This window comes from Acomys russatus, chromosome 18 (assembly GCF_903995435.1).
Source record: "Acomys russatus chromosome 18, mAcoRus1.1, whole genome shotgun sequence".
In the NCBI taxonomy this organism is placed as follows: domain Eukaryota; kingdom Metazoa; phylum Chordata; class Mammalia; order Rodentia; family Muridae; genus Acomys; species Acomys russatus.
In genome coordinates, this window is record NC_067154.1 from 32,805,292 (window position 1) to 32,820,724 (window position 15,433).

A 15,433-nucleotide genomic window follows, 5' to 3' on the forward strand; every position below is an offset into this window, starting at 1 on the left:
TAATCATTAAAGTGACTAAACTAAGGATTGAAAAAAAAGAGTTATATTATAACATTATAATGAAATACTAATGATTAAGTGCAAAAGTAGGTATTATATGCTTAGGCTTTTGCTCCTAATATTTGCCTGCTGAAACATTAACACAGAGAATTCATATGTTTGGAAAGAATCTGCAAAGAGGTGGCAGAGGTGAAAGGAGCATCCATGTGTAAGCCTCTAATAGGCTAGGGCTGGTGTGCTTATGCTGATGTGAAAGTCCTCCTACTCTCACCCTAGAACAGAGGAAAATGGAAGCTCTTACAGTGTACAGGTTAAACATTGCTATCAAACACATGAAGTAAGCTTTTAGTATCCAATGCTACGTGTAATTGGACTCTTTGGAAGTGATTGTCTCATGGTATACTTTATTGAATCAGTCAATGAAACCATTGAAGGGCTCATAGTTTTATAGCTAAGAGGGTTTTATTTGATAGTAGGTAGTAGGGAAAACATGTGGAAAGTAGGAAAACATGTGCATTGAGGGAAAACTGTGAAGCTCATACCCTGCCCTTGCTTGTCCTCTTCTTCCTAGCCATCAGGTCAATGTCCTGTGCTGCTGTACTCTGCCTTATCAGGGTCCATAAACAAGCGAGCCAAGTGACCACAGGTTAAAACCTAGAAACGATGAGCTAAAATAGACTGTAGCTTGTCTAGTTTTGTTTTCTCAGGTATTTTGTCACAATGACTGAAAAAAAATGACTGAAAGAGTAAACAAGAACAGCAAAAGTCAAGCAACAAGAAAACTAATAACTGGTAACAGAGTCAGAGACAACACTTACTTCCATTGTTAGGGGACCCAGATGTTGGTCAAGCTGCACACTTTCTACTTAAATGAAGAGAGGCTAAGTCCAGACCATGCATGCCCTTTGGTTGGTGGCTTGGTCTCTGTGAGACTCCATGGCTCCAGCTTAATTTATTCTGTAGGTCTTCTTATAGTGGCATTGACACTTCTAGCTCTCTCAGGCCTTCCTACTCTTCCACAAGCTTTCCCAGGCTCTGCCACCATATTAGAAGGGCACTTGCTCAACTATGTTCATAGCAGCCTTATTTGTGATAACCAGAAACTGGAAACAACCTAGGTTCCCATCAAATAAAGAATATATAAAGAAAATGTGGTACATTTACACAATTTAATGCTAGTAAGCTATTAAAAACGAGGACATCACGCAATTTGCAGGCAAATGTATGGAAGTAGGAAAGATCATCCTGAATGAGGTACCCTGATATAGAAAGACACACATGATATGTATTCACATAGATCAAGACATTAGCCAAAACATACAGGATAACCATGCTACAATCCACAGACCCAAAGAAGCTAGGTACCAAGAAGGGACCAAGGGAGGGTGCTTGAATCTCACTCTGAAGGGAAAAAATAGACATCTGAAGTAGATGGGGGGAGCAAACTGGGTGGAAGAGGGACTGGGGAAGAGAAATTTGGAGAAGATCAGGTATGGGGAGAGTGAAGGGGAGAAATTACAAGAAGTGAGAATGCAAATCAATGCAGGTAGTCTCTGGGTCAAGGGAGTCAATGGACGTGACCCTAGCTAAGACTCCTAAGTAAAAAGGAACACTGCCCACACATAAAATCTTCAACAAAAACGTTTCCTACCTACAAAAAGTGTAGGAAATAAAATGGAGCAGAGATTGAGGGAATGGCCAATTTATAACTAGCGTCATGTGAGCCCCACCTTATGGGAGAGTGCCAGCCCCTGAAACTATCTACATTGTCTGCTATGAGTGTATATCAATATAACTGTCTACTGATAGGCTTCATCCATCCACTAATGGAAATAGATGCAGAGACCTACAGCTAAACAATCGGGATTTCATTTTGGGAAGAAGGTAGTTTTGTATTGTTCTGTTTTAGCAGAACTTTGTGTCCCTAGCTGACCTGGAACTTGCATTTTAGTGCATGCTTACCTTTCCATGTTATTATTCCTCTCTCTAGAGTGTTGGGATTAAAGGTGTGTGCCACCACATTAGGATGCAGTGGTAACATCAGAATGAAAGAAATATTTCTGAAATTCTTAACTAAGTAATTACTGTGTTTCAGGCCTTTAGCCCATTTTGTCTGGTTCCTTCCCTGTGAAGAAAAGTAACAGAAACTACCAATTTGTTAGTCTGTTTTAGAATATTTGATACTATCAAGAGTGTTTATGTTATCTTTCCTCTGCTGTGAATGATTTTCTAGCCTCTCTAAATAGCTTTACCTTCTGATATTTTACATCTAATATATAAATATGTGCATATATGTGTATACATTTTCTTTGTATCTATTCATCTTGTTGCCATAACACTTGTAAGACTAATTATTACCATTTTTCAACTTCTTTGACTGCTATCCAGTATACCAGTTAGAAAATGGAAATACACAATAAGTATATATTGGATATGTTGAATGAATACAATGTTTTCTTGGTTTGTTTACATCTTTTTGTATTATATATATGCTAATGTTTAAAAGAAAGACTTTATAGTCACTGCTTTTCTGTACCTGTCACTGTAACTAGATCATAAAGGAAATCATCTCCCAATCCATCCTGAAGTTGACAAAAATAAATATATGATACTACAGATGCAAATAAAACAGAAAATGCAGTCTGTAATTTTGACTACTCTTAGTGATAGGACATGGCATTATTTTTAAATTTTCTTTTCTTTTACAATGTCAAAATACGAATTGTTTTAGAAAAAAAGAACACATCCCAAAATTTTAATTTTATAATGCACTATTTGAGTGAATTTCAAATTATTTAGAGAAAACAGTAATTAGATAGCACCACTGTTATTATTATATTTATATATAATATTTAGAATCATGGATCAATAAAAACACTTACTTACTTATCATGTAAATAATGTTAATAAATGAAAAACTGAGGACATAATAGGTTTTCATTAATGCTTTCAGGCACAATTCCTCAATAAAAAGTGGCGCTTTATAGGCAAATATTGATGGTTTTATTTTCTTGACTGATAATATCATAAATGGTCAAATACACTAAAATTAACTTCTCATAACCATTAGGCCCCAGTACATTCATATACACAGATAATATGGATAGATATATCAGTTGATTGCTTAGGTTTTGGTTTTCTTTAGTTTTTTTTTTTTGCGGGGGGGGACTTGTTTTGTTTTGTTTTGTATGATTGAATCACTGTATGCTTTTTCTTCTTGGAAATTCTATGTCTATTGGTATTGTTCTTGTTCAGGTATAGTTTAGGTGTATAAAATATTATGTATTGTGAGGTATAATGAGTGAATATTCCCTGTTATTTCTACAAGGCATAATCTCACATCATATAAATTCCTTCTAATACACATAAATGTATGTTTATGTATGTTTTTATATAGATACATAGTTTATATGAAGTTAAACCACTTGAACTGACAGTGATCTCCGCAGGATTCCTAGACTAAAAAAAGGCCCAGTACCAGGCATTAAAAACACCCACTAGGGCATTTTCTGGGTATATTCCAAGGAGTGGGATGGCTGGGTCTTGAGGAAGCCCTATTCCCATTTTTCTGAGAAAGTGCCAGATAGCTTTCCAAAGTGGCTGTACTAGTTTGCATTCCCACCGCGATGAAGGAGTGTTCCTCTCTCTCCACATCCTCGCCAACATGTGGTGTCATTTGAGTTTTTGATGCCCTACCACATAGCAGGGACATATGCTCAACCATGTTCATAGCTGCTCTATACATAATAGCCAGAACATGGAAACAGCCTAAGTGCCCCTCAGTAGAAGAATGGACTAAGAAACTGTGGTATATTTACACGATGAAATACTACTCAGCTATTAAAAATGAGGAATTCCCAAAATTTGTGGACAAATGGATTGACATTTGTGTGTGGACAAATTATCATAATGAGTGAGTTCACCCAGAAGCAAAAAGAGACAAACGGTATATACTCACTCATATCAAAACACTAGTCCTAGGGATACGTACCATGAAATTCTTTACTTACCAAGAAAGTGGGTCAGAGGAGAGGATATCCGATTGAGACTTTAGGCAAGAGTAGCATGGAAGAAAGAGGAAATAGTAGGACCCACAGGGTCCTGGATGCCTACAAGAAGAACTTTATGACAGGCAGATCTGGGTCCTGGGGTCCTCCTCAAACTAAGGCACCAGCCAAGGAGAATATAGGCAGTAAGCTTCGAACCCCTACCAAGACCTAGCCGACGAACATGATACTCTCCACCGATGAGTGGAAAGTGAGATCTGACTCTCACACGAACTCTGGTGCCCCTTTTCTGACCATGTCCCCCGGAGGGGGAGACCTGGTGGCACTCAGAGGAAGGATAGCTAGTTACCAAGAAGAGACTTGATATTCTGAGAGCATATATAAGGGGAGGAGGTCTCCCTCAGTCACAGACATAGGGGAGGGGAGAAAGGGAGAAATGGGAGGGAGGGAAGAATGGGAGGAAACAGGGGAAGGGCTAACAATCGAGATGTAATATGAATAAATTAATAAAATAAAATTAAAAAATTAAAAAAAACACCCACTAGGTACTCCTGAGAGCTTCCCCTTTTCAAAGAAGGGAAAAGGGAGTAGTGGGAGGGAGAAGTGAGGGGGGAGTGGGTGGAGAGGAGGGAGGGGGCTGCAATCAGGCTGTAAAGTGATTAAATAAATTAATTTTTAAAAAGCCTCACATTTGACCATGTCCCCTGGAGGGGGAGACCTGGTGGCACTCAGAGGAAGGACAGCAAGTAGCCAAGAAGAGACTTGATACCCTATGAGAATATATAGGGGGACGTAATCCCCCTCAGGAACAGTCATAGGGGAGGGGAATAATGGGAAAATGGGGGGGGGTGGAATGGGAGGATACAAGGGATGGGATAAACATTGAGATGTAACAAGAATAAATTAATAAAAAAAAAAAAGAAAAATAAATAAATAAATAAATAAATAAATAAAAAGCATCCACTTTTTAGTTATTTTTAGAGGATTCCTAAGATTTCTAAAACAGTACATGCTATCATTGCTGCCCTTGATTGCCTCTGAGTTTGAAGAAAATTCTCTATTGCTGAAAACACTATCGACTTCAGAATCAGGACTCAAGAGAGTGGGAGCTGCATTCGATCTGAAAGAAACCTCCTTGAGTACCAATTCAATGAAACTGAAAGCTGTTAAGCATATTTCCTAAGAAGGGATGCAACCAATAGTCCTACCCATCCCAGAAGCCCATGAGCCCATCAATGTCAAACATATTAAGTCTCCATTTTATAGGTTAATATTGACATTGATGGCTCAGTGATAATCGAAAATTACCTAATTGTACTTGAGGCCCACTCAGCAACAATATATAAATTGTGCTTAGTACTAGAAACCTAACAAATGGCCAAGGACTAGTGATGTTGTGGATCATGGAGGACCATCTATTAACACTGCCACTTTACGAAACCAGCATAATTCCAAGCTGAATTTTAAATACTTCTCAATAAAACCGCAGATAGCTGTAGCTCCCAATCTTTTTTTTTTTAATTAATTTATTCTTGTTACATCTCAATGTTTATCCCATCCCTTGTATCCTCCCATTCCCCCCCCCCATTTTCCCATTATTCCCCTCCCCTATGACTGTTCCTGAGGGGGATTATCTTTACCCAAAAATAAAAAAACAAAAAACACTAATCTTTGCAGCCGTAGACACAGTTATCAAACCAACAGCTAGTCAAAATATGGAGAACAACGGATAATAAGGTTCCAGCTTCAAAAGATAGTCCTCCAACATAACTAATACAATAAAACTTATGTAACATAAAATAAGGATTGATAGAAAGATTGTAAAATCCAGGGGGGGAAATTAAATTATAATGACTTGCCATGCGTAGTTATAGAAATGACTCAGGGGGTAAAGAGACTGACAAAGATTTAGGATAGCATTTCAAAATTTCAGAAACCACATAAGCCTCGGTGCTATAGTATACCTATTTGTACTGACATTGCTCCTAAGACAAAAGTTAAGGCAGGATAATTCTTGGGATTTTGTGGGTGAGCCAGGCCGGTAAATGAAGAAATAAGCAAAAAAGGGAAAAAAATACCATCCAATTAGGCCGATGATGAGTACCTACATCCAAGTTCATTTTCTAACCTTCACACAGTTGATCTGATGCCCATATTCACATGCATACCCACAGAGGTATATACATTTCCATACATTCATTATACACATACACATACAGAAAAATTAAAAACAGAATTTACTTAGAGAGAAGAAATCATTAAAAAGCACTATATAACATCCAAAGGAAAGGAATTTTGGCAAGCACAGGCACTGTATAGAGTTTCATTTCAGAGGTCATTGTGAGTTACTCACTTTCATTGTGAGAGGAGGCTGGCAAGCTTGAATTGCTCCATATAATTCACCTTATATTTTATTTTCATGCCCATCAGCCATCAGTTTGTTTAATAATAATAATAGAATATAACCATGTATATGGTCTCCACTTTAGAAAACACAGTTTTGATTTTGATAAGCATGATACAACATAACATATAGTTTGACTTTGCACCATTCTGGCACAACCCTCCTAAAAATTATAGACAGAGGCAATACAAAGGTATTTTAATATAATATTTGTCTATTTGATCTTTGATCCTAGTTCCTGACAATGTATTTAATGCATTTATTCTTTACTGAATATATGGGTCTTAGGTTTTTTGGAGAATCTTCATTTCAGTGAAGAAACCCATATAAATTCATGGATAATCTCAGAAAAGGAGTTGACTACCAGAGTAGCAATCTATATGATTTAAAAAGCAGAAACTTTAGCCTCAGTCTATTGCCTTTCGGAATTTTGTGTTTGTGTGGTGGAGATGAGGATAAAATTACACTATTTAAAAACAAGACTGCTAAGACTGACAGATCACTCAGGAAATGGTGGATATGCATGCAAAGATGAGGACATGCAGGGGTTTTTTTAAAGCTGATTTCCACATCTTTGTTTCTAAAAATCTGTCCAGTGTGTCATTTACTTGATATTCTTGACATTTACTATACCTTATAATAAATGTAAATGTTTCCGTGAGTCATTCTAGTGTGACCGTCTGATACAAATAAGATTCAAGATGGTATTTCTAAGAATCACTGGACAACATATGTTTTGATAACTGGTTTCATGAGAAATAGCTTTTTTTTTATGGTGACAGGATTCAGGGAAATGACTAACGAATTTCTATCTGTTTGTTTTGCTATAAATGACATCCAAGTGATTGTTATTTCTGTCCAATGGATAAAGACATATTCTCCCCTTTTAGCTATCATCCTTGAGATTCAAGATCACTGTCAGCCACAAAACCACAAAGCATTCACAGTCCCTCAACAGTTCAGTGATGTTCTTCTACTCCTGGTACTAGACTAGTGAGGACAAATGTAAAAGATGACAATGAATCACTATGCATGACTTTTTAATCCACTTACTAGGTGTGCTTAGGTTTAGCTGTTGCAACTTTGATGTAACCTCAAGACCTAATTTATATCAAAAGAGGAGACACTAAAAACACTCTAACCTAGAAATGTTTCTAAGTAACATCTCCTAAACCACAAAGCAAGACTCTAGCTTACTCAGATTGGTCCTTAACAGGAGTCACCAGGACTGCTTCTCTCCACATATAGCTTTTCTTTCTGTCATATTGTGACATTATTTAATTGTTCTGTTTACTATGCAAACACACAAGCAAACAAAATATCAAATAAACCTGGATCGAAATGTATTTGGTTTTCCCAATTCATATCCTCAATATAAAACAGAGGACATCCATATGCATAAAGCTCTAAGCCTGAGAATTAGATGTTATTGACAGATGTATAATACTACAAACGAATAGAATTATAAGATGCCCATCTGTGTTAAAACAGAAAAAAAAAATGTTTAGTGATAGAGAAAGTAGTTCTAAATAATCTGGCATCAAAACTGTTGAGTAGTTGTTAGAAAAGAAAAAGACCCCAGACTTTTCTTATTTCAATGATAAAATGAGAATGAGAATTATGAGAGTTGGTTCAAGTTAAGCAAGAAGATCTCAATGATAGAAAGAGGTTACTACTTTCATGATCCCATGCTGAGAAACAATGGTCTAGATCCCTGATGTGATAGCTAATATATTCATGAACCTCATGCTATGATTAGAGTCATCTTGAATCCCAGTGCCGCTTTGTATGAAATGACCAAGAAGAAATTGTCTCAAGGATGAATATAAACTTCTTCTGCTCTTTGTCTCAGGATTCTGTCAAAATTGTGAGACTATGTTCACAGGCATCTGGAAGAAAACTTGGACTTTCTCTCTACTTCTCTGGCTCACCAGCTAATAATGAATTTACCTTCATTCATCAGTTTGTGTTATTTATCTTCCTTTGAAATATGAGAAACCTGAGAGTCCAGTAACACTTCAATAAAGAAATAAAATCTTGTGTTTTACCTGCCTTCTGGAAGCCAGAAAATATTAATAAATTATATTACTTAGAAATGAAAGCCATGTGACAAGTGCTATGACATGGGCATAGACATGAGACCAAGGCATGGATGTTTGAAAGACTGCGGGGATGGAATGAAATGTTAAACTTTATGTGACCTTTAAACACCTGCAACACAGCAAATCATTTTAGATCTTTGTGCTCTGATAAATCGCTAACAGGAAAACAAGACTTTTTCCCTTTGGGTATAATGAAGATGAGATTAAAAGTTTCCTTCTTGTCTTATGTAGCTAGCGTAAAAAACAGAGATATGCACATCAGGTTCCAATGCATGATGAAAGACTAGCTGAATAATTATCTCTGCTGATCCATAAGAAAATGCAAGCATCCACTAAGAAAGTCCTTCAAGAAATTTTCAAAGTGGTTTCTTCTCACACTTTCTTTTCATGACCACAATAGACAATTCTTTATAATTATATTTGCTATATTTTTCTCTGTTCTGAGTGCTGGAAATTAAATCTGGGACTTATATATGCTAGCAAAAGTTGATAACCTCTACATTTCCATCCATCTACACTACTTTCAAATAATTATTTAAAATAAAATATGTTTTTTGAAGACCAGAATTTGTTTTTATTAAACAAGGGGAAAAGAGACAATGTCTACTGAGGGATAATTAAATCTACAGAAGAACTCTTACCTATTAAAAATGCCATTGACAACTTATGGTAATATGAGTAGAAGGAAATAAAGCTCAAGCTTGTTCTCAAGTATAGTTCTAATTTTAAATAGTATAATGACCAAAATATGCTCCATTCAATACGCTGAAAGGTGTGGATGCTCACTTTAAAGCCCAGCACAAGTTTATTCAGCTAAAGGATCTAAGGAAGTTATTTCTCACACACTCCCAGTTGCCCTTATTAGTTGCCTGATTCAGATTCAGATTCAAACAGTGGGAACTGATTTAGCAGGGTGACAACTCTTTTCTCTTCCCTGAGGCAAAATCTATTTAACCTGGACTGACTACCTAACCAGGTGTGAATCCTTACTGAGGTGCAAATTTGTTTCTGTGCAGTAGAATGGCTACCATGTCACCCCTGGGGAAGGAGCAGTTGTTCAACAGTGAACTAAGTTTAGTTTTAAAAATATTGTTTTGAAAGTCTAAGTTTCCGGAAGCAAAGAACAATTGCAGGAATGAATTGAAAGGATATTACCTATGGAATACAAGTGCATAGTTATGGCTTGATTTATGAAGTGCTTTGATGAGAAAATACAGACGGATGGGAAAACATGTTCTATAAAACAATTGGCACTGAGCTACAATTAAATCTTCTAATAGATCATATCTACTTGAGATGAATCATCTTTATTTCTCTATAGAATAAGTTACCATTTAAGTTGTTGTCATTCTAGGAATTTCTTTCATATAAAGGGATTACAGAGTAATATTTCACCTTTGTACATATATATGTTTGACACTTCAAATGGGTTTCATTGGTTTCTAAGGGTGTCTGTTGGATAAAATCTTTCTTGTATGAAGTGACAAGCATCTGTGAACTTTCTGTCATTGTTTGCTATACAATTTTGTATATAGTTGTCAACATATGTGATGAAGTACTATTGGAAGTGCAGAGGTCTATCATGTTTCATTGTGAAAAACAGCAACATGCCAACTCAAATACAGATGTAGGGTGGGCAACCACTCTCCTTTAAGTTGGATTAATTAAAGACATATTTCATTTTCTATTTAACTTGTCTGACATTTCCAAATGTGGATAGATTAAAACTGTTTAAATATGATGTATTTTCAATGACCACATAGTCTATAAGAGTTTCTATATTTAAACATTATATATTTTTCTAATAGAATGACTTCTAAATCTCTTTCTTAAGAATAAAATCTCAATTGAAAAAATGACATTACATTTACACCTATTAATTAATTCATTTAAAATTTTATTAAAGGTTGTAAAATTATTTCTTTCAGAGACAACAAAAACTACTGAAAAGTCCATAGTCTCACATTTTCAGTCTTTTCTTTAGTGTGCAGTTAGGTTGTTATAGTGATTATAAGCATTCTTCGAACCAACATAAAATTGGTGGCATAATGAGAATTCTTTTATAGTTAGGAATGTTAGAAATTAAATTGCACTGTTTTTGAGATAATTTCATCAGCCAGATATTCACACTCAGTTTCTGTGTAAACAAACTAGTTAAATAAATGAAATATAAAATAATATAATTACAGTATAAATCATACAGTATCTACATATGTCCTTCATCTTTTGCATTTGAAACTGTCCATTTTAGACACTGTGCTCATGATACCTTGTCATACATAGAAAGGCAAATAGTTAATATTCATACAACTAACTTTAAATAAAATTCCGATAAAAGTAAAAAGTGACATTAACCTAGTCATCATAATGATGAAAGTTTTCAAATTTTATAGCATATTTGTGTATTTTATAATTTCTGGGGTCAAAGCACATATAATAAACATATTTTTCAAAATAGTGAGGTAATTAACATGGGAGCCAACTCTGAAAGAGTTATTGTGATCTAATCAACTCCTAATTATTATACCTTGTTTTCCTTGAAAAGCATAGAGATACATATCCATGGCATTCAGCTAGCTGCCACCTGCCCACCTTCACAAACATTTTTTCTCTCATTACAAATTGTCATTAGGAACAATATCATTTATTTATTGTTGTTGGTTTTTTTTTTTTTTTTTTTTTTTGGAAATGGATAATGAGACTACAAGTCCTAATACCCATTACCAAATTATATAAATTAAGTTGGATTTATAATGGTAGTCTATGGAAGGATAAACTGAAAAATCTGTCAAATTTTTAAAATCCTGTAGAACATTATAAATAACTGAAGAGAGGCTATATGTTCATATTGTCTTCTCTCTCTCTCTCTCTCTCTCTCTCTCTCTCTCTCTCTCTCTTTCTCTCAGTGTGTGTGCATGCAAGTGTGTGTGCGTGTGTATGTGTGTCTGGGTCTGGGTCTGTGTCTGTGTGTGTATCTGTACATGCCATAGCACATGTCTGGAGATTAGAGTACAACTCAAAGGAATTGCATTACTCCACCTACCCATTACACTTACTTGAGTATTGAAGTGTTTTAGATTCAATCTGCTATAGCCAAGTTTTACACTGGAATTTAGTTCCTATTGGAATAGTAGTAAAAAAATTAGTTTTATGAGGTGGTCAACTCATTCTGGAATCATCCTTAGATAAGAATTAATATAGTTCTTGAGAGACCAATTATATTAAGAGGACATTATTATAATCATCTGTCCTGTTGTCCTGCCTTTCCTTTGCACAAATACTGTCTATGGTACTTTAACCAAAAGCCAAATAAAGAATGAAATCATTTCTTTAGACTTCCATAACTTTGAACTATAATAAACTTTTCTTCTTTATATATTTTGAAATCACAGGTTCTGTTATAAAAATAGAAATTAAAATAAGAAACGTGTGAAATGATAACTAAAAATTTGTCATTTCTAAAAGCTGTATATTTGCCAACTTCATTGGTTTGCTATAAATGCATTTCCTCTGGGTGCATTTTCATTATTATTTTAAAATCCAAAATCTTTTAGTTTTCATATAGCTTTTCTGACCAATTTTTACTATTATATTCAAATATTTCATCCCAGTTCATCAACTGATCCCATGAGTTATAAACTAACCAATTTCAAACTTATCCTATTCTCTGTATTTCAACATCTCCCTGTACTTGGATGTAATTGTCTGTTTTTGAGGGTACAGAAACCTTTCCACATTGGTCGCTTGTTTCATATATATATTTGAAGTGAATATAGGAGGAAACACATTATAATTGAAAAAAATTAAAATGTGGCTATCTTCTCACCTACTGGTATTATTACAAGCCAACAGACTAGCTTATTCCATCTTTCTACAAACTCCCAAGTGATTCCATGGCAGTGTCAAAACATTCTGGGTCTAAAAGTGCTGGTGACATTACATCTTATGTTCTCTTTGTGCTTGCCTTTTCCTGGGCCTTGCTTTCAAACACTTTTCCATATTTGCTTTGCCATCAATGCTAGTTGATAGTAAAATTTGTATCACCAGGTTTATCTGGTTAAAAAATATTAAAAAAATAAACTTCAATCATCAGAGAATACTTTGAGTCCTTAAAAATAATTTCGATTAATATTTGGGTGAGTTTAGCCAGAGAGAAAATCATAACCCAGAGCTGGGGAAAGGGGACAGTTATGAAGAATATGATGTTTCCATTATCTTTGTAGCTGGAGTACTGATTAAGAGTATCTTCTTGATAATTTTTGTATAAACTTTGATATGTACAGTGTTTAAAAAATTAAATTACAGATTTCCTACAGGATAGAAAACTGTCAGGTGGCTAACTTGTCACATGACTTAGAACCGTGTTGATTTTAGTGTTATTATTATTGGTAGTGGTTGAGGTAGTTTGTTTAACATGAACTTTTCTTTTACTGAAAATAATGTTTTTCTCCCACAATATGTCTTGATTATGGCTTCTCTTCCCTACACTCCTTCCAGTTTTTCCCCACATTCATCCCCACCCAGATCCTTTCTCTTTCAGTCTCTCCCTAGAAAACAAAAATGATTTAAGGGATTATAATGATATAATTAATATAACATAATACAATGTGAATATAATATGAAAATAAAAATGGGTACATTATGATTAGAGAAAAAAATAACAGAAGGAAAAGACAACAAGCTAGATCCAAAGATTTGGCTGAGAGGTGTCAGCAGAGGTGAAGTCTGTTTTGTGACCTACACACATCAGTTCGCTGGCCCCAGTTGCCTACAGTCCCTGAGACAGCAGCCATTGAAGACTACCAGCAGAGATGAGGTCTGTTCCCTGAACTCTGCAGTCCAGTTCCTGGGTGCCAGCTCTGCCTGCAGTTCAAGAGACAGAAGCCATTACAGACTACCTGCAGAGCTCTGCCTGCAGTTCTAGTGGCAGCAGGCATTGTAGACTACCAGTAGCAGTGAGTTCAGTTCCATGGCATGCGCACGGCAGTTCCCACAAGCCAGATATGCCTGCAGACCCAGAGACAGCATCTATTGGAAACTACCCGTAGAGAAGTCTGTCCTGAATTCTCATTTGCCAGTTTCAGGACCCTAGCTCTGTCTGCAATCCAAGATGTGGCAGCCATTGGCGACTACCAGCAGCAGTGAAGTCTGCCCTGTTACGTCTGTGAGTGTTACCATAGATCCCAGCTCTGCCTGCCATCCCAGAGGCAGCAGTCATCAGCAATTACCAAAGGTGAGAGGCATCAGGCACTACCAGGGACTGCCAAGCCCTCAAAGCTTGCCAACACGAGGGAAAACTAGTTTGCCTACAAGACAGTGAAAGAATACACTCAACAAAACCCAGCTATCCTATAGAATAAGCCCTGGCTATCCTAACACCCCTGAAGCACAGGAAAAGGACATTAAATCTAATCATATAATGATGATAGAAGCCTTTAAAAAGGCTTTAATCCCAGCACTCAGTAGGCAGAGGCAGGCAGAACGCTGTGAGTTCAAGGCTAGCCTGGTCTACAAATAGAGTCTAGGATAGGCAAGGCTACACAGGGAAACCCTGTCTTGAAAAATAAAAATAAAATAAAATAAATAAAAGAATGACTGAATGAAGAAAAGAAATACAGGAAAACACAAGACAACATGAGAAGAAAATAAATAAAGCTTTACAAGATCTGGAGAGGAAATAAGAGCAATAAATAAAATACAGTCTGAAACAATCCTGGAGAAGAAAAACCTAGGAAAGAAAAGAGATCAGACTACTGATGCAAGCATCATCAATGGACTATAAGAAATAGGAGATACAGTCTCAGACATAGAAGATATGATAGAAGAAATTAATACATTGGTCAAAGAAAATGCTGTATCTAAAAAGATTCTAATACAAAACATCTAGGAAATCTAAGACACCATAAAAAGACTAAATGTAAGAATATTAGGGATAAAAAAGAAAAAAAGATAATAGGAATAGAAGGAGAAGAATCCCAGCTCCAAAGTCCAGAAAATATCTTCGAAACAATCGTACAAGAAAATTTCCCTAATCTAAAGAAACAGATGCCTATCAATGTACCAGAAGGCTACAGAAATAAAAGAGGGCATACTAACAACCACTGAGGAATTCTAAAGACTCATTAGGTAATATTTCAAATGCCTGTACTTCACAAAAGTGGAAAACCTAAATGAAATGGACAGTGTTCTTGATGGATTCCATTTACCAAATTTAAATCAAGTTCAAGATAGAATCTAAATAATCCCATAACTACAAAAGAAATAGAAGCAGTCATTAAAAGCCTTCCAAACAAAACAACAACAATCACAAAAAAGCCCAGAGCTCAATGGTTTTAGCACAGAATACTATCAGACTCTTTAAAAAAGCTATTACAAATACTCTACAAATTAATCTACAAAATAGAAACTGCAGGAACACTGGCAAATTCATTCTATGAAGATACAGTCACCACACAAACATTTAAATAAAAAAAAAAACTTCAGGCAAGCATCCTTCATGAACATTGATGCAAAAATACTCAATAAAATGTTCATAAACTGTATCTAAAACCACACACAAAAATGCCATCTACCATAACCAAGTAGGTTTCATGCTAGGAATTCAGGGATAGTTCAAGATACAAAAACCCATCAATGTAACCCACCATATAAACGACTGAAAGAAAAAAATCACATGGTAAACTAATCAGATGCTTAAAAACCTTTGACAAAATACAATTCTCTTCATGATAAAAGTCTTTGGGAGATCACAGATACAAGGCAAGAGACACAGGAAAGGGAATATGCAGCAATACAAAAGCTAGTATCAATTCAAAATGGGAGAAACTTAAAGCAATTCCACTAAAGTCAGAGACAAAAGAAGGCTGGCCACTTTCACCATATCTATTAAACAGTACTTAAAGTCCTAGCTATAGGATTAA